The sequence below is a fragment of the Falco punctatus genome, assembly GCF_963210335.1.
Source record: "Falco punctatus genome assembly, chromosome: 2".
Classification (NCBI taxonomy): domain Eukaryota; kingdom Metazoa; phylum Chordata; class Aves; order Falconiformes; family Falconidae; genus Falco; species Falco punctatus.
This window is the reverse complement of record NC_137581.1, coordinates 19078448-19097607: the sequence shown is the minus strand read 5'-3', so window position 1 is coordinate 19097607 and position 19160 is coordinate 19078448. Positions and strand designations below refer to the sequence as shown.

Below are 19160 nucleotides of genomic sequence, written 5' to 3'. Positions count from 1 at the left end.
AATGATGTTTATTAATTAAGCAAAACACACATCTACAAATCTTTTAATACCTTAACTACCTTATAAATGCACCCCTTTTTAGTAGCATAATTCACATTTGTGTCACTGCAAGTAATACAGAGTGATTAACCTATTGCTTATTATTAGTATTAGTACTGATACATAATTATATTACTCCCAAGAAATCTTACAAATCAAGCACTTTTTAACCTGCAAGTCTATTGCCTTTCTGCCTGCATTTAGGTAACAAGTCTATCCTTCCTTATAAGTTTATGCATCTTTACTGCACCCTCTCACACCAAGTCTTGTGGACCAGCCTGGTGGAGAGACCAGCATGTTCTCCAAGGGGGGTTCCCTCCAGCATCTCCCGTGGTGTTGGGTCCACAGCTCAGCTTCAGCATCCGCACTCCTTCCATCAGAAGCTTCTCACCCTTCTTTATTCTCTACCCAATCTTAAACCTCATTGCCCCTTTTTGCCCTTTTCCTGAATCCACATTTTTGCCTCCCTTGCACCTCTTTTTTGCCCTTCTGACTCCTCCCAAATAAACAGTCTAAGCTTAATCAGTCATTAGTCTCAACTCTGCTACATTCATACACAAATCCAGGGTTTCTGACACTGTCACTTGGCCATTTTAGGCCTATTATGGTATTACCGATACAATTCTTTAGATGAAGGATATCTTACGTTACAATACTCCCTTCTGACTGTGTGGTCCACACTGGTAGCATTTGATTTACATTTTTTTTGGGGGGGGGGGGGCAGAATTACTGCATTTTAGCCTTACCTACCTATGCTGATTAAGCAAAGTCTGTTTCTCATCTCAGGTGCACGGTTTGCATACCACAACAATGATATTTGTGCATTTTGTTCTTACATCCTATCTCTGTACTGGAACAGTTTTCAACACGCTTCCAGTTCCCATCAGAGGTCTTGGCCAGTTTTGGAGCCTGGAGCAGGGCCCCTGGCTCTCAATCCCCAGACCTATAGCAGACCTCACATCCAAGTCTCTACAGAGCTACTCCAAGAAGACATACTGTGGGAGAGCCCAGCTTGTTTATATCCACAGAAGCCTGGCTCATCTCCCTGTGTCATCCTCCACTGGCTTCGTGAAAGGAGATGAGCCAGTTATTCTACATTTTGCTGCTCAACTGCTAAGTTGCAGAGGGGAGAAGTGGAAGCCCAGGTTTTGCTTTGCACCAGTAGAAGGACCTGTCCTTTCCTTGCTCCATGAGCTTATAGCACCTAAACTTGTCTGAGCTTTACAGCCTGTGCTGTACGGTTGTGTGTTCTACCATGGCAATAGTTTTTGTGTGTGCACATGTGTATATATATTTATATATATAAACATATGCATGCATATATACATACACATCTATATTTTTGTGTATATATATATATGTACACACACACACATATATAGTGACTAACACTAGTAAAAAGTAGTTACTATATGCAGAATAAAATATGTATGACCCTAGAATAAAAATGCAAAGAGGAGTAAGAGCAGAGGCCTTGAAAATACAGGCACAAGACGATATTCGTAGCCCCAGGACTATAAATTACTCACCAACTGTCAATCACTCATCACCAGAGGAATTCAGTCTTGGGAACTGGGATTAATTTTGGGGATACCAAAGAAAACACAGTTGGGACCAATAAGGAAGCACAACATGTACTACTGGGTCAGGATGACCTGAAGACCTGATCTGGGCCAGCTGAAAGGGTGACTTATAATCTCTTTCAAAGTGAAGAGTCCCCAGATATGGGTATAAAATATGGCTCTTCACCACAGCTGTGAAGTGCATCATTACTGTGGATGTACCACTGCTGATCCATTCTGCAGTGCTGCAGCTGCTGTAGGTTTCTCGCTTTTCCTTTTATTTCTAGGTGTATTTTTGCTTACATTGCTTTTGCTGCCTTGAATATGCTATCAAAGCTATTAGGAAAAAGCACAAACACAGTACTAAGCATTAAAATGAGATTCCCTTTCCCTACCCCTTTCCAGTTGATTGGATTTTTTTTTTGGTAACCTGCTCTGAAACTTAAATGCAATAAATTGACAACAAACTGAATGGTTTATGGGGAAATTTTTGTCAGGGAGCAGCAGGCGTGGGGCTGTCCCACACAGGAAAGTGAGCTGGGAGAAGAGGGTGACCCAGGCAGAAGCAGGACAGTGTCCCCACCAACCTGGCACAGTTCCACAGAACATGGGCAGAACCAGGTTCTATTGACTGCCCAGTGATCACCAAACAAGGTGAGGTGATGAGACAGGTCCAAGGTCAATGCAGGAAGACTAGGGAGCAAATCAGGATTGTCAAGGCTGGACACCAGTGCACCTACAACATAGCTGAGGAGGGGACAGAAGGCCCAGGGCTGAGATTAAGTAGAGCTCCTGGACCAGTGGACAGTGGGTGTGTGGGTGGAAATCCTGCATGAGGTCTGTCAGGACAATTAAGGCACTCAGGGTGCTGAAAACTGGGTTGGAGAAGCTGCAGGTGAGTAAATTCCTGGAGGAGTTAGCCAGAGTTAGGTTGGTCATTCCTGGATGTAAATAGAGCTATGAAGTTTGCTGGTCCTCACAGCTGTCTTCCAGACGGAAACAACATCCTTCAGTAGCAGATTTGGACTCAAAGTGCCTGTCAGGTTTGCAATGGAGTCATCACCTTGCCTGTCTTCCAGGAACAATCTGAAAGTTTCTTTTAGCCTGTGGGTGAGACAGATCATAATTTTAAGTGTCTGAAAGACTGCTGGGTTTCCAAATACCCTGACCGTGGCAGGCAATGCCAGCAGTCAATGCCATTCTGCACTGGTACACCTTAGACGGCCTTGCAGCTGGAACCTGGGCAGTGTTCTCTGGGATATCTCCAGTGGTATCAGACAACAATGTGGGCAACTGTTGGTCAACATTGTCAACAGAACCCATAGGCTGTGGCCTCCTCAAAGCTGAGCTCTCTTGGCTTCGCTGGCTGCCTCTCCCATCTCAGGTATAACACAGCATGCCAAACCTATCTGCACTCATCTCGATATATGCCCAGCTCCCTCCTTCATGGGGTCTGTCATGCTGTCACTGTGGCGTTAGGAAACCTTCCTCATGCAAGAAACAGGGAAAGGGAGGTGGTGTGGCCATATGCTCACATTAGGGTTTCTCAGTGGTCTTGTATAGGGGGCACCTTTTTTGTTCCCTTACATGATCCCTCTTTTTTTTTCTCCCCAGGCGAAACACACACTGAACTGCATGAACAAGAATGTAGCTAGTCGGTTAATTTTTCTCTTCTGTGAAATCCCATCTGGAGGATTGTGCCTGATATTGTGCTCCAAGTGCAAGAAAAACATTGATCTTTTAAAGTGAGTTCAGTGGAGTGCAACCAGTATGATTAGAGGTCTGGAGCACAGAACATATGAAGAGAAGGTAGAGAACTGGGTTATTCAGTCTTCAGAGAAGGTAAAGGGAAACTCTAAATGCATCTTTAAGAACGTAGTGGGAAGGTTGCAAGAAGATTAAGCCAGACTCTTCTTGAACTGCCCAGTGAAAAGACAGGAATTAACAAACACAACATACAACAGTGGAAATCCTCACTAAATGCAAAAAAAAAAAAAAATAAAAAATTCTTCACATGGGTGATGCAGCCCTGGGACAATGCAGAGGACACAATGACACAACTGGACAAGTCCTTGAACAGTCTGCTGTAGCTTTGAACTCAGACCTTCCTGAATCAAAAGGGTAGACTATAGACTTCCAGAGGGCACCCCCAACCTCAGTCTCCATGACCATATGATTTTTAGTGGTTCTTTTGCTTCCCCATGACATGCCAGATGAATTGAAAGTACTGGGGTTTCTGAAGTATTTTACTCCCACTTCTCTTTACTTGGGCATCACAAAAAAACCTGATGGTGCTCATCACAGCTGCAGTAACTCCCACTTTTGGAAGGCATGGCCCTTCCCTCTGGCAAGTTTCAAGAGCCCACCTTAAAAAGGACTTCAAGACACCTTTCATCTGGGTCTAAGGAGTTGGTAACTACCTCAGGAACAAACCAAGAAAAATCTGCTCTTACTCCCACTGTGGATTAAAGCTATCCAGAGACACAACGATCATCTCATGGAGCTCAACGAGGAACAAGTCCAGGTTCACTGTTGAGAGTGCAGTAGTCAGAGCCTTCTCCATCTCTGCACTCAACTCCTCATGGTACTGCTCAGGAACCAGGCAGAAGGGATTCTGCAATGACAGACAACATCAGCAAGACGATGGCCAGGGACTCCCTGCAAAGACCATCTCGGGGCTACAACTGATGGAAGAGGTGGAACTGGAACCCTCTTTGTTCCTGACTCTTATGCCAGGGACACCAGAGACCACAGCACCGGCTGCTGATGTGACCCATGCCAGAAAGCACCACTGCTTCTAGCACAGAATCTTGTGGGCGACCGTTTTCCAAGGGTCTTACGTAATGTAAGTCACATAAGACTGCTGAATGGAAAGATACAAAACCCACAAAATATTCCTGTTATTTTCCTACCCATTTCCAAAGTTTTCCACAGAAAATCATCTTTGTAAAAATTTCTCTCCCTTCCCCTAGCTCTTGTGGACAGTTTTGTGAACTGAGCTCTCTTTCACCTGATTCATCTGCACCAACAGCACAGATCTCTTTGCTGACAATGTCTGCCACAGAGACAGGATGTGCTTCAGCTGAGTGTTCAGTACCACCTGGAGGAGGAGAAAACAGATGGACAACTAGTCAACCAGTTCCTGCTTGTCAGAAAGCCTCCATTGGCCATGTTCTGGGTTAGCTCACAAAAAAAGTGACTTAAAAGGTGGTGTCTTAATTCTTAGGGGAGGGTATGAAGGATGGAAACATTAATCCAGTTTCTGATTCAGTACAAGCAAAGCGCCTTGCTTACCGGCATGTCTCTGAACTGTTCTACACCTGCATCCATCTTCAGCTCATTTTTTACATACTCAGACAACTGACGCTTTGGGTCCTCACCGGTCACGGCCAGGAACTCGGCAGCCACTTTTAAGGTGGCAAGTGTTTGGGAAATAGCATTCACTGATCGGGCTTCTTCCATGATCTGTTTCAGCTGGTTCACACTTAGAGATTCCTATCAGGAGAAATATAGCCAGACTGTGACTCTGACACGTGAAGTCTGGGTCCAACAAGTGTGTCTGTACAGCAAAGTGACGGTATAAACTTTGGTACCAGTTCTGCCCTCTTATCAAAGGGAGAGTTAGGTACACCTGGGTGATGTCCAGTGTTTACGTGGGAAAGACACAGGCTGTACAAGGACATGGGTTCCCCAGCATAGTTGTAAGCAGGAACAATAACCTTGAAGCTGGTACTTGTACTGATCCACCATGCCAGTGCATGGTGTGCTGTGGTCACCATATCCCTTTGGTTTAGACACTTGCACAGATAACTCCACCTGAGCTGCCTGGATTCCCTTTAGAGCCAGCAAAGAAAATTGGCTCCTTATGAGGCTCCAGCCATCTGTCTGGTTTGGACTCAGACCTTTTTACACATCCTGCAGGTGCCATATTCTTTGTTGAGCTCTCTGTCCCTTGGGGTGGCTTATTAATAAGTATTACAAGGCAGAGGAAAGCTTGGATGGAAAAAATTGTAAGCTCTTTTTGTACCTGTGCCAGCTGTTCTCTCACTTTCATTTTTGTGTGCTGCAGAGTCTTCATGCTGTTCAGTGCAAAGGATGGAGCGGTCTGGAAAGCAAATGAATGGCTTTGAAGTATCACTTGGCACAGGCCAAACTGGAAACTTGTGACCATGCAGTAGGACACAGCTACCCATGCCTTGGGCTGCAGGGCCAGTGGCAGTGATAGCCTAGCATAGGAGGTATAGTGGAGGCAAAAGCAGGGAGGGGCTACCCAAGTGGAATATAGAGACACTACTTGGGCATGCAAGGGTGGAGTTAGGAAAGACAAAGCTCATCGGGAGCTGAAATTGCTGAGAGATGTGAAGGCCACCAAGAATGGCTTCTACATCACTATGTCATTAGCAAAAGGAAAACCAGATAAAAACTAGGTCCACTGCTCAACAAGGAACGGGACCTACTGACAAAGGGCATGGAAAAGGTACTCATTGAGATACTTGGTGCTTCCTTTGCCTCGTTTTTTACTTTAAATGTCTGGTTTCAGCCCTCTGTGTTTAATGGCAAAGTTTAAAGGCATGTCACAAAAAAAAGAGGAACAAATTAGGGACTACTGAGATAAGTTGCTGTTGTGGCATCCAAGTACCACAGAGCTCCTCACTCACTTCCCTCCATTCCTTACCCCCAGTGGGACAGCAAAAAAGGAAAATAAAAATAAAAGTGAGAAACAAGTTATATTAAAGGAAATCGCTCACCACCTCCCATGGGTAGACTGATGAACCTCTCTAAAACCCCTTTGTCTCCATTTTATTGCTGAGCATGACGTTATTTGCCATGGAATAATTCTTTGGTTAGTTTGGGTCATCTGCCTGGCTGTGGCCCCTCCCAACCTTTTGCACATCTCCAATCTATTCACTGAGGGGGAGCAGAATGAGAAATGGAGAAGGCTTTTGATGCTGTGCAAATACAGCTCAGCAATAGTTGAATCATTGGTGTGTTATCAGCACGTTTTGGTCACAAATCTAAAACACAGCACCATATGAGCTGCTATGATGAAAATTAACTCCATCTCAGCCAGACCCAGTGTAGCTGGATTTACACAGGCCCATGGAACCAGACAAATGCATCCAATGGTGCTGAGGGAGCTGGCTGATGTTGTTAAGATACTTCAGCAATAACTGACATGACATTTCAGCAAGTTTGTGGATGATACCAAATTGAGGAAAGGGGCTGATATGCTAGAGGGCATGGCTGCCATTTAGAGGGTTCTCAACATGCTGAAGAAATGGGCCAACAGGAACCTCATGAAGTTCAACAAAGACAAATGCAAAATCCTGCATCGGGGATGGAACAATCATATGCAACAGCACAGGCTGAGAGCAGACCAGCTCTGGAGCAGCTTTGCAGAAAAGACCTGTGTGTCCTGGTGGACAGGTTGAACAGGAGTCAGCAGTGTGCATTTATGGTGAAAAAAGTCACGTGCCCACCAGGCTATATTAGCAGGAGTGTGGCCAGCAGGACAAAAGAAATGATTTTTCCGATCTATTCATCATCTACCAGATTATGCTTGAGTACTGTTTCAAATTTGCGATTCTTCAGTACAAAAGTAATTGAAAAATTGAAGTGAGTCCAGCAGAGACAAAAAAGATGATTGAGGGGCTGCAGAACAGAATGCAGGGGATTGTTCACCCTGTAAAACAGAACTCTATGGGGAGATGCTAGTTGCTTATCCACTACTAACAGAGGGATTGCAGTGAAGACAATAAGGACAAGGGGCAGCCAGGGATCTCCTACTTAAGCATGCAGAAAACATTTTCACGGTGAGCACGTTAAAACATCAGAACAGAGGGGTAGAGAGGTGGTGAATCTCTGTCTTTGGAGATTTCCAAAATCCAACTGTACAACACCCTGAGCAATCTGCTTTTGCTTTGAAGTTAGCCTTATTTGGAGAAAACAATTGGACCAGAAACACCCCGAGGTCCCTCCAGCCAAACTATTTCAGTTTCTGTGTGACTGTATGTCAGTTTCTCTGTTATCTTACTCTACTTCTGGACAAGGATGTAGACCTGAATGACTATGTGACAGCCATGTTATAATGCCCTTGAATCCCTTTTTCCCACTTTCTTGTGGCCAGATTTTCACATTTCACACATCCAAACACCCAGTAGGCGCTTCCTCTGACATAGGAAATAGCTGGGGCAACCAGCAGTCATAGGAGAACCTCAGGTGAAGTTTACATAACTGCCTGAGAGTTATGGGAAGTTTTTTAAGGGGCTGAAAGGACTTAGGTACCTAAATACATTGCTGTCTTGCAAGCCTTAATTTTTGAGGTACGTATCTCTGGCCCACTTTTTCAGATGGGAATAATTATTTGCAGTTCTTGTCCCTTGAGAGCTTCCAGAGAAAAGCCAAAGGCTAATGTGGATAAGTGAAGATGAATAGCACGGAAGAAGGCTGGCTTCTCCGATACAGTTCAGAGACTCACATTAGACTCCAGCCCTATACTATGCCCAGGAACTCAACTCTCTTGAGTCTTTTTAGACTGTATCTGACTCCTTGTTTATAAGAAAATCCAGGCCAACCTCCCCTGCAGGCTTTGAATAGAAAAGCTCACAGTGCCTTTCATAGATAGCAACAAGATTTGCTGAGCACAGAATGTTTTTTGACCACACAGCTGTTAAAATCCGTGGAATGCAGATAGATATGGAGTGGTGGGCTGCCAAAGGTGCAAGCACCTTAATTTGTGTTTGCTCCAGCTCTGGAGAGGGGAGTACTAGGTGCTGGAAGTAAAATCCTACACTCTCTGCTGGCCTGGAGCACTGCAATTTGGCTTGTGCTGAAAGGGCATCGTGCTAAACTCACCTGAGCTTTGATGATAGGTTTCCCACTGATAAAACGTTGGATCACTTGCCGCTGCAATGCCTGGAAGTCAAAATGAGTTGTCTTGGTGCCATTTTCATCTATCACATACTGGGAGTTGGCCAGTGTTGCAATGATCAGATCATTCTCAGTTATCTTCAGCACTGAAGATGGTTTCACTTCTTCTGCAGAGATGGTCCTGGGAGAGAAGTTACCCTTTGCTGTTAAGGATAGCAGGTTGTTTCTTACCTCATGCCACTTTGCAGTCAGTGACACGTGCAGCTCTAGACAACTCCTGAATTGCTCCAGAGAAATGGTTTGAAATGTACCGTTGCTTTTCCTTTGTGATCTGTGTAGCTGTGTCCACACAACTGTTCTGGAGCTGTATGAGAAGGCTTGTCACAAGGTGACCGACAGAAAGTGGAGTTGGGAGGAGTTTCAGGACAGCAGTGCTGGCATTGATGTCCTTTGGCAAGAGGTCCAGGGGGACTCTGACATCTGTAACAAAATGGAGGGTTTCTCTTCTGCTAATGTGGTGTTAGGAAGAATTCTTCCCAGGGGAAAACTCTGGCTAGACTTTGTTAAAAGCTTTTCGAGGTTTTTTATATTAGGTTTTGTCATTTTGGAAGGCTTTTAGATTTGTTTTCAGCTAGAGGGTCAAAATAAAGTGAGCTCAGCAACTGGCATGGATTCCAGCCTTGATCAGTGGCTTAGAAAAGGGAAGTAACAATACCTGGGAAGTCAAAATACCTGAGCACAGTGGTTTCATTCTGATATTGCTCCAGACTTTCTGGATGGTTCCTATAGCTCGGCAAAAAGTTGAACGCTGGTCCTCTTCAGGCACAGATCAGGGAGAAAAACAGCAGTGTCAATGCATGCTCCCAAGAGAAAATAACTGAAAAAGGTTTAGTTTCCCTGAAAGATATAGCTTATAGTGTACAGCTGCTCAGTAAACTGTGTTAGGCTGCGCCTTGGTTGCCATTCACAGCTGTGGCTCCAAGCTTAACCAGAGTTACTTTTTTTCTAGCTCATATTATACCATTTATAACATACCTGGCATCCAGGGGGTACCGAATGCCAGTTCATGTACACCACGCTAATATACCTGCCTACAGTCTTAAAAACTTGTCTCGTGTATGTAGCCCATTCATGGGTGAAACAACAGGACAAATCTACAAGTTTCTCAAGTCCTGCTGGCTATACCTACTCTGAGGGTGGGAGGCAATCTGCCCAAGATGCGTTCCAATATTTCAGAGATCATTCCAGTATCTCAGAGTTCTCTAGCCTCTCCCTCAAACCCCAAAGATGGCCATAAAGATGGAGATGACTGACAGTCACACTGTGAACTTGTGTCAGGCTTTACTATCCCTGAGCAGCCTGATGTGGGGAATCCACCTCATCCCTTCTGCATGGGCCCAGGAGATACATGTAAGCTCACAACAGTGCCTGAGTTGTAAGAATTCCTGTCTCCTGGTCTCACAACTTATTGACTGGACTTCGGGATGACTTCTGTACTAATTTCCTTGCCTTGTGCTATGATCACTGGGCTGTTGACAGAACCTGGTTCTGTCAGTACCCTGGCCTTGTCCTGATGCTGCGGGACTGCACCCTGATTGCTGCCTGGTCTGTGCTATGGTCACCCTTAGGTTCTGGCTCATCTTCCTTTGGAGCAGTCTTGTGTTTGCTGGTCCCTCACAGCTTGCAACAGAAATCACAGGTCCTGCTATAACATCAGAGCAGAGCACGTGGGTGTTGAGGAGTAGTAGAGGCCAGTTTACTAGGATTAGAATATGTCCATGTCATACCTGAAAGTTCTAGAAACTGTTGTACTGAGTATGTTTCCCCAGCATGGCTGTTCTGGAAGAAGTGGATCAGAGCTTTCTGCAGACTGAAAATGTCAGGCAAGTGTTGAACATACTGGATGTTCTGGAGCTGGAAGGGAAAATGCAACATGACTTTGCTATCCACACACTTATCTGAGGAACCAGGATTGTGTCTGGCATTGTGTGGCATTCAGGAGAAGGGCACTGTGCTGGGAAAACCAGGGAAATGAGTCACCTTAGTGCCACACTGACACCAACAATGGTGAATCCACATGGTGCCTGTCTCTGATTTGAAAAAGGAGGAATGTTTCTACAACACACCTTAGACATGAGCTCCAGAAGAACAGGATAGCATTTTCCTTTGCCTTCTTGTTGTTCTTGCTGAAGGAGATGCATCAGGGTTTGGATGGACATCTTCTGTTCAAATCTCCACATGTAGGACAGGCCGATCAGTCCAAGGTTTGGCTGGTCTTCAAAAGGAGGAATCTCACCATAAGCTATTTGTAGGAGCAGGCTGGAGCCCTGAGGATCTCTTATCCTCTGCTGTTTGACAGAAGTAAGGCTCTGCTCCCAGGCCTGTGGAATTTGAAGGGTTGTTAGGAGCTGCTTTTTGTTACAAAAGTGTTTGGGAGAATTTACAAGTCTTCTCACGAGGGAAGATAATGGTGGCTCTGAAGAAAGGGAAGACACAGCAAAAACTTCATGATGAAAAATGAAGCTTGGACAAGAACAAAATTGCCCAAGAAGAAAACAAAAGGGTATTTTCTTGCCCTCCAAGGCAAAGAGCCATATTTTTTTTTTTAAAGGGGATTTGCATCAACATATAAAAAGCATCTCAAAAAGAGGTGATGAACCTGTTCATTGCATGTGGGAATGTCCTAGCTCATTGGATCACACCACATCAGAGCCTGTGTGGGCTCTGCAGTTGATAGTTGTACAACAAAGTGATAGTTAGTATATGGGATCCCTGAAAACACAGTGACTAGTCCCTCGCATACCTGGAAGAATGGCTGAGTCAGTGTTTTAAAGCAGGTTTCCCACTTCCTTCGGTCTTCTTGTCTAAGCAGAATATCGAAGGCCATGTTTTGCCCTGTAGGAATTGCAAAGCAAAATATGAACCCTCACCCAGTAGACACTGGAATCTGTAGAGAACAGCTGCAGTCATGGGATAAGAGTCACCAGTTCCAGTGGCCATGTGAAAACCAATCTGAGGTAAGCCTGTTCGTACCCTCCCATTGCATGGAATGTACCTTTAACTGTTGTACTGTTGCTCAAGTGCTGGAGAAACAGATGGACAGTCACTGTGGCATCCTCCATGTTTCTGCTAAGTGCCACTGCCAGGCATTCAATATCTTTTTCAAGGTGGTCCCAGAAGAATTTTGCCACATCCTTTGGCTTCTCTGTCATTAGACTTAGAATTGCCTGGAAGACGGTATGTTTTTTTAATTTAGCTCTCAAGAAAGATTCCTCCCAGAGTAGGGAAGAAACTATTCATCGTGTGGAAGCTGCAGGCTTAGTGGAGAGGACAGGCAGACAGGAGGTAAGGGAAGGAAATGAAGCAAGGGCTGTCGCACCTGTTTATCTGTATAGATCCCCAGCAGCATGGAACAATGCAGCAGAGCTCTTGCAAGACAGACAGAGGCAGGTGACAGGTCCCTCTCCAGTTCAATTCTCCGTATTGAAGGGCTTCCAAGGATGTATCCTTTTCCTGTTTTATCTTCCGTGCTGTGTTAAGGAAATGTAATTCAGTTTACACTCTCAGTGACTGGGCTCTTCTCATATAAGTTAACATTGGTGGAGGCTTTGCCAGCATTGGTTCAGAACAAACGTGAATGTGGCACGAGATGAGACTTTTGGAAGAAAAGAACTGCTGCGAAGAAATGCTCTTTCTAGCTGTTTCATGCCACTCACGCTTTCTTTCCTTTCTGTTCCCCCCAGCAGGTATTTCCAAGATTTCTTCCTGCAACTGGACCCTGGGTCACAAAGACCTTGCTCTGCCCACCTACAGTGTTTCCCCTGTGCCCAGAGTATAAAAAGAGGGTCAAGTGGCTGCAGCTCTGTTGATCTCTTTTGGGCTCTAGGCTGGAGAGCACCAACTTACATTTCCTTCCTCACAAAACCTCTCTCAGGTATGTGATTAATTCCTCCAATTTTGGCACCACATAGGCATTGTTTGACTTCCACAGGATTCCCACACTGTAGGTAAAGAAATGACAGCAGGGTAAGATGTAGGGCAAAAAACTTAACAGCAGACAGAAGATCCTCAGCATTACAAAAAACCAAAAGACACTTACGTTGGTGATGATCCAGTATGATCCGCACTGACAAACTGTGTATGAAAAGGAATTAATCAGTCAATTTTCTTCCAATTACCAAATCATTTGTGATATAAGCACAGCCAGAAATTCACTGGGAGGGCAACAGACCAGGCTCCTCGCAAGTAAGACCTTCTTCCCATCTACTGGGATCTGGTCTCACAACATAGTTCTCACAAGAATTTGCTATAAATGGGCCTGGAGTTGCTGCAACCAAAAGGAGATTGGTAAAGCACTCAACAGCAGCACAGAGGTAGCTTTGAAGAAAGGCACCCTTCCCTCCATCCACCTGTTCCTTCTTTCCCTTCAATCCCTGGCCAGTCTATCTCATGGCACATTTATAGCATGTTGCCTGTGTCTGCCATCCATATAGCTGGACAGAAGCAAAATTTCCTCAGCACTTACCCCAAGGTGTATCATATTGACCAATTTTCCAGTTCTTCTGATCAAAAAGCAGGTCTTCAGGCATGGTGGGAAGGTAGGACCCCTTAGAAAGGAAACACAGGTGTAAAGAAAAAGTTGAGAAATTATATAACAATTTTCCTAGTTCACTTGTCATCTACTGGAGAAATAATTTCTGGAGATAAAAACATTAGGTACAAATGAGTACATGAAAAAGCTTGACAGAGACATAGACCAAGGGACATAGCATTATATCAACTGGAGATACATTGGGGATAGCTGGGTTTACAAGAACAGCAACACGCAAGTTAACATCTTCATCACTTCTTTGGTATCTGCCTAACAAACTGAGGATTCAGGGTGAAAGAAGATAACCTGATACCGTCTCCCACAACATCCTTATAGGTAAGTTCATGAAGTGTGGACTAGAGGGAACAGTGCGGTGGATTGAGAACTGGCTGAGTGGCAGAGCACAGAGAGTTGTGGTCAACAGCACGGAGTCTCGCTGGAGGCCTGTAGCCAGCGGTGTTCCCCAGGGGTCAGTGCTGGTTCCATCCCTGTTCAACTTATTCATCAATGACCTGGATGAAGGGACAGAGTGTGCCCTCAGCAAGGTGCTGATGATGCAAAACTGGGAGGAGTGGCTGATGCACCAGAAGGCTGCGCTGCCATTCAGCGAGACCTGGACAGGCTGGAGAGCTGGGTGGGGAGGGACCTCATGGAGTTCAACAAAGGCAAGTGTAGGGTCCTGCACCCCGGGGGGAACAACCCCATGTACCAGGACAGGCAAGGGGCTGACCTGCTGGAAAAAAAGTTCTGAAGAGAAGGACCAGGGAGTTCTGGTGGGCAGCAAGTTGCCCATGAGCCAGCAGTGTGCCGTGGTGGCCAAGAAGGCCAGTGGGACCCTGGGGGGCATCAGGAGGAGCGTGGCCAGCAGGTTGAGGGAGGTGATCCTCCCCTCTGCTCTGTCCTGGTGAGGCCCCATCTGGAGTGCTGTGCCCAGCGCTGGGCTCCCCAGTTCAAGGGAGACAGGGAACTACTGGGGATGGTCCAGCAGAGGGCTGCAAAGCTGATGAGGGGACTGGAGCATCTCCCTTATGGGGAAAGGCTGAGAGAGCTGGTCCTGGTTAGCCTGGGGAGGAGAAGACCGAGAGGGATCCTGTCAATGCATACAAGTATCTTAAGGGTGGGTGTCAAGAGGATGGGACCAGGCTCTTCACAGTGGTGCCCAGCGACAGGACAAGGAGCAATGGGCACAAACTGCAACATGGGAAGTTCCACCTGAATAAGAGGAAGAGCTGCTTTACCTTGAGGGTGACAAGCGAGCACTGGAACAGGCTGGCCAGAGAGGTTATAAAGTCTCCTTCTCTGGAGATTTTCAAACCTCACCTGGACGTGATTCTGGGCAACCTGCCCTAGGAGAACTTGCTTATTTGACAGGGGAATTGGACTAGATTATCTCCAGTGGTCCCTTCCAACTCTGACCGTTCTGTGATTCTGAAACCTGGACACTGCCATTGTCTTCACAGCCAAGAGATGTGCAATGCATATCTCAGTTGCTTTCTGCACTCCTCAAATAACAGGAATAATTTGTCCATCATTAGATGCAAAGTGGGGTATAGTCTAGTAAAAAGTTTATCTTACCTGACAGCTGGCATGTTTGTGGTCTAGAATGAAAATATTTGGGCTACAATTTGAGTCATATAAGCTCAATCAACAGCTGATATTTGTCTGGCCTCTAGGCTCCCTTAGATTCAACCAGAGAGAGATGGGCATCACCAGCAATTTGCATCCCTTGCTTTCAGTACAGATAGTGATGAACAGTCTCAGTTTGCTCCTGGTGGACTGTCGGGAAGGGAGCAGAACTACAAGGCTCCATACGTGACCTAAACCAAATCTGGCTGTAAGCTGACAGAGCTGGTTGTGTAAAAGCGGGCCCAGCCCAATGATGTTATCATGAAGGGAAGTATCTGTATTCCCACATCTTGACTTACCTTTACCACATGAGGCTTAAAGCAGATATTCCTGAAAAGTTGAGTGAGGGGACTTTGGGATAAGGCCAGAGTAAATGCAGTGTGAAAGACCACCTCCATCAAGACATTGTTTTTGTGTCTGCACAGAGCATCCATGATTTTCTTCATCTTTTTTTCCAGAGTCTCTTCTGGGAGCATTGGTGTTTGGAGGATGTTTTCCATTTGTTTTATGACAGGCTAGAAAACAAATTGAAAAAAAAACAACCCAGATGGAATCTAAGGAGTCCCATAAGGCATCTCTTCATGAGGTACCCACTGGTAGGGTTAAAAAGTGGGGTTTTTTTATATAAATGTGATGATCCTTGTCTCCAACTCAGGAAGAAATTCCTATAGCTTTCTACAAACACCCCATAGAAATCTGTGGGAGACACAATGGATACTCACCACCAGTCTCTGGACTTCCTGGAGATCTTTGTTATTTATTTGACTTTTTGCTCTGTCCAGCACTGATAACATCAGTGTTATATTTGACCAGGTACTCATATGCTGTGAAACACAGATGTAAGTTACATTATTATAATGAAGATACCACCAGCATGTAGAAGGTTATCTCAAGCTCACTGAAGCATTCAGATGGACCCCTCACAAATGATCATGTTATTTTTATGTTATGAATATTACAAACTGGTTTTGCATTTTCTAAAATTTGTATTTGTATCATGGGGGCAAGCTCGGGGTGCTGCAGAGATACGGAGTCTGAAATCTGTTCTGCCTGAATTTTACTGTGCAATTGTTCCATTTCTGCAGTCTTTCAAATACACGAATAGTCACATGCTACGCAGGTTTGAAGGAGGAATGAATTGTCCTCTAGAGGAGGTTTTATCTCTCCTCAGATTGGAAGAAAGACTCTAAGAAGATATTTTTCATTACTTGAACTGAATGAAAATGATTTTTCATTACTTAATGAAAAATTACTTGAGTGTTTCCTATCTCATTGTCTCTGATAAGGTACACAGGCTACAACGCAAGATACATTTCATCAGGCAGGGCTCAAGTTAGCCAGCTGTACACCCTCAGAGCTGGCTGCAAAGAAAGCCTGGGTGCATCTGCATGCCTGGATCGCACAACTTCAGTGACCTGCAGATGGGCTTTCAGAAGACACTCACCTGTGAAATTTCAACCCCTCTAGGTAAAATCCATTTTTCTGCCTGAAGAATCTCCTGCATTGGCATGAAACCGTAGTTGTTATGGAGATTTTTAATGAGGAATATTTGAGGCCATGGTGTCTGTGCATTTACCACCAGCTTCTTCATTGCATTCACCAGGTCTTGGTCCTCTTGCTTGTTCCCACCAGGAGATCTGTTTGGATCTGAAGGTACAAGTGAGATTTCCTATTAAGCTCACTCCCATGCAGTTGTACTTCATAGAACCTTTTTGCAAACACATAGGTTGCAACAACACTTTTTCCCCAAGAGTAGAAATATGGCCTGCAACCATAGTATCTTGGGCTTCTCAATACCTACAGCATGCAGGGAAGTAGAATACTGGGCAGTGAATATGAGGACTGAATGGCCCACTGTTTTTTTGTGCTTATAGGTTCTTGGTCAGGTAATCTTCTCTAGCATCTATCTTAGGTCAGAGAGGAAAGCTCTCAAGGCTGTCCAGAAGATAGAAAGCAATCTCATGGATCTATTCCAGGTAGCTGAGAAAAGTGGGAATCCTCTGGCCTATTTTACATCTTGGCCTTATAAAGGGTCTCCTCTTACCTCCGTTGATTATATGGGTTGAGGTAAGATTGTGCCAGTCTCTTCACTCAGACTTGAACACTCTTCAAAGCTGACAAAGATCTAAGGAAGTGACTCAACAGAGTTTAAAGTGCAATACAGTCACTTCTAAACCAAGAGACTCACGTGTTCAGTGTGAACTCCATAGATTCTGCATGTCATTCTCAACAGACTAATGGGAGAAGGGAGTCTTAGCACATGCACCTACCTGTAGCCACTTAAACGATTATCTTGATACACTGCTGCACACCACCCCTTAAGTCTGGTGAACTACTTATTCAGGGGAAATGACAATGTTCAGATAAATTTATTTTAACGCTGACCAAAACCTGGATGTTTCAATACTGAGAAAATAATCCAGTAAAAAGAAAATGGTTTCAGAGGGAATCAACAAGTTCTAGGTAACATATATGTTTTGGGTGTAACATACACATCTTTGGATGCGATCTATTTATATAAAAATGTAGCTAGATTAACCCTATTCAGTTTCAATATTGCCAAAAAATAGTTTTATAGTGTCAGACTAAGAGGGTAAAAAAATTATCTAGATCTAAAAGAAATAAATTAGGCCTTTTGATCCTGAATCACCTCTTGAAAAATCATCTGTTAAAACCCTTAAATTTAGACAAAACTTACTTTTTTCTTTTCTTTTCTTTTTTTTTTTCTTCCCCCAGAAGGAACCTCCTATACTAGTGAATGTTTGGCTTGTTCTAAACCTGCTTATAAGAAAACAAAAATCTCATGCTCTCTGTGGCTAGCAGAAGGACTCACCGCAGAGCACCTGTCTGCCAAGCACAGTGGCCACATGGCTGATGGAGAACCGGAGGCGGGCTATGAACTGGAGGGTGTCAATTTTTGAGAGCCTGCATGAGCAGAAAGCAGAAAGGTCTGCAGTAGAGAGGTACCTTTCAGCAAGCTGGCTGGCATCATCTTGGGAGGAAGGATACATACAATCCTGTTCAACAGAAAGAGAGAGGGAAACTTAAGAGTCCAAAGCTGCCATAGGTTCTGAATAATCCCTTCTTCTTTCCCAAGCCTTTTCACCAGGTGCAGACTTATTTCTGCTGTGATGTTGTACCATGTGAATCTCAAGTCCGTAGCAACGCTCTGCTTTACAGGTGGGGTATTTTTCATCACCTTTGAGGGTAACCCCAACTCTGCTTCCCTGGCAGGAGAGGACTGCCTCCTCTCTTGCTTCACTTGGTGGAGAATCATATGTTGAACAGGTGTGCTTGTGCATATCAGTAGTGCTTCAGTTCAAAGTGGAGAAGAGACCAGGGACAGTTCTGCTCAGAGTGTCACTTATGCTGCAGGGAGGCTCTTGTGGCTTACAAATCAGGCCAGGGCACCCCTGGACTTCAAGAGCCACAGCTCCAAAATTCAGACTGTACACTGGACCTTATTAACTCAGGCCTGGATTCTTCCACACTACACTTAGGCACAGAACCAAGGCGGGTCAGCAGCCTGTTCCAGACAGCCTGAGGAGCCAGGGGGGGGAAAGATAGAGGAAGAGTATGATCTGCAAAGGGCAGGACAGGGAGTAAGGGTTAATTTGAGTATGGATTCCAAGAACAACTCAAAGATACTTGCACTTACCTCCAGACAATGCACCACCATGAAGTAGAAATAGTTCCAGTTAATTTTGTTGAAAGTTATCTTTTTCTCCATCTCAGAAAGGTATTTTTCCAGGTGAACCTTTATGTTGTTGAACCTATGACAAAAAAAGACAGCATGTGAGCATCTGTGTAGCCTGTGTGGCTCAGTGGTCAGGCCAGGACCTAGCTCATGCTAACCCATGTCGCAGAAGCAGTTTCAAGAGGGAGGACTTGATTGTTGGACTGGTGTCAATGCACTCTTCAAAGGGTGACAGCTCACTTTTTGACTTGCACACTAAAAATGAAGGATGACATTAATTATTTTTCTTCAGTACAAGATCAGATCAGGGTGCTAGTGAAATCAGGCTCTTACCCCTTTTTACTGCCTGGTGCTCAGGGCTGGATGGCTTGCAGGCCACAAACTGGATCAGTTGAGTAATGACTTCTGGGGATGGTATGCCTCTGTCTCCCAAGATAGAAGTGGTGACAAACTCCACAAAGAAGGAGTTACATTTCCTCCGGAATTTGTTGTGAGATGCAACAGCTTCCCTGTAGGAAAGAAAAAAATCAAGATCTACCATGAAACACCAACAAAACAAAGAAACAACTTGTCTTTTCTGATTCTCTGTATGTGACCAGATGATCAGGTACACCTAGACTGTGGAGAAGAAATAATTTTTTTAAATAGAGAGGGGAATTAGCCCCCAGAAAACCCACTAACAGCATTTTTCCTTGAATACTGAGGACAAACTTTCTCCTTCCTTGTACTCTCCCTTTCTCCTACTTCCACTCAAGATAGCTACAGAACAAAGGCA

At 44.8% G+C, this 19160-nt stretch overlaps 1 pseudogene across 1 annotated transcript in view; it reads right to left on the bottom strand.

The window, feature by feature from the left end:
• Window positions 1–468: 468 nt before the first annotated feature.
• LOC308059593 (E3 ubiquitin-protein ligase rnf213-alpha-like) overlaps window positions 469–19160 on the bottom strand; it is a 65374-nt pseudogene continuing 46682 nt past the window's right edge. Inside the window, exons 47-69 of the transcript XR_013931967.1 lie at window positions 18719–18894; window positions 18544–18640; window positions 18347–18461; window positions 17522–17705; window positions 16133–16335; window positions 15411–15512; window positions 14988–15203; window positions 12997–13078; window positions 12571–12605; window positions 12378–12472; window positions 11851–12001; window positions 11527–11698; window positions 11275–11366; window positions 10598–10852; window positions 10259–10385; window positions 9204–9287; window positions 8783–8951; window positions 8457–8652; window positions 5629–5706; window positions 4896–5096; window positions 4612–4701; window positions 4055–4215; window positions 469–2705 (exon numbers count right to left, since the gene is read on the bottom strand). The product of XR_013931967.1 is annotated as an E3 ubiquitin-protein ligase rnf213-alpha-like (transcript). The remainder of the gene's footprint in view (window positions 2706–4054; window positions 4216–4611; window positions 4702–4895; window positions 5097–5628; window positions 5707–8456; window positions 8653–8782; window positions 8952–9203; window positions 9288–10258; window positions 10386–10597; window positions 10853–11274; window positions 11367–11526; window positions 11699–11850; window positions 12002–12377; window positions 12473–12570; window positions 12606–12996; window positions 13079–14987; window positions 15204–15410; window positions 15513–16132; window positions 16336–17521; window positions 17706–18346; window positions 18462–18543; window positions 18641–18718; window positions 18895–19160) is intronic.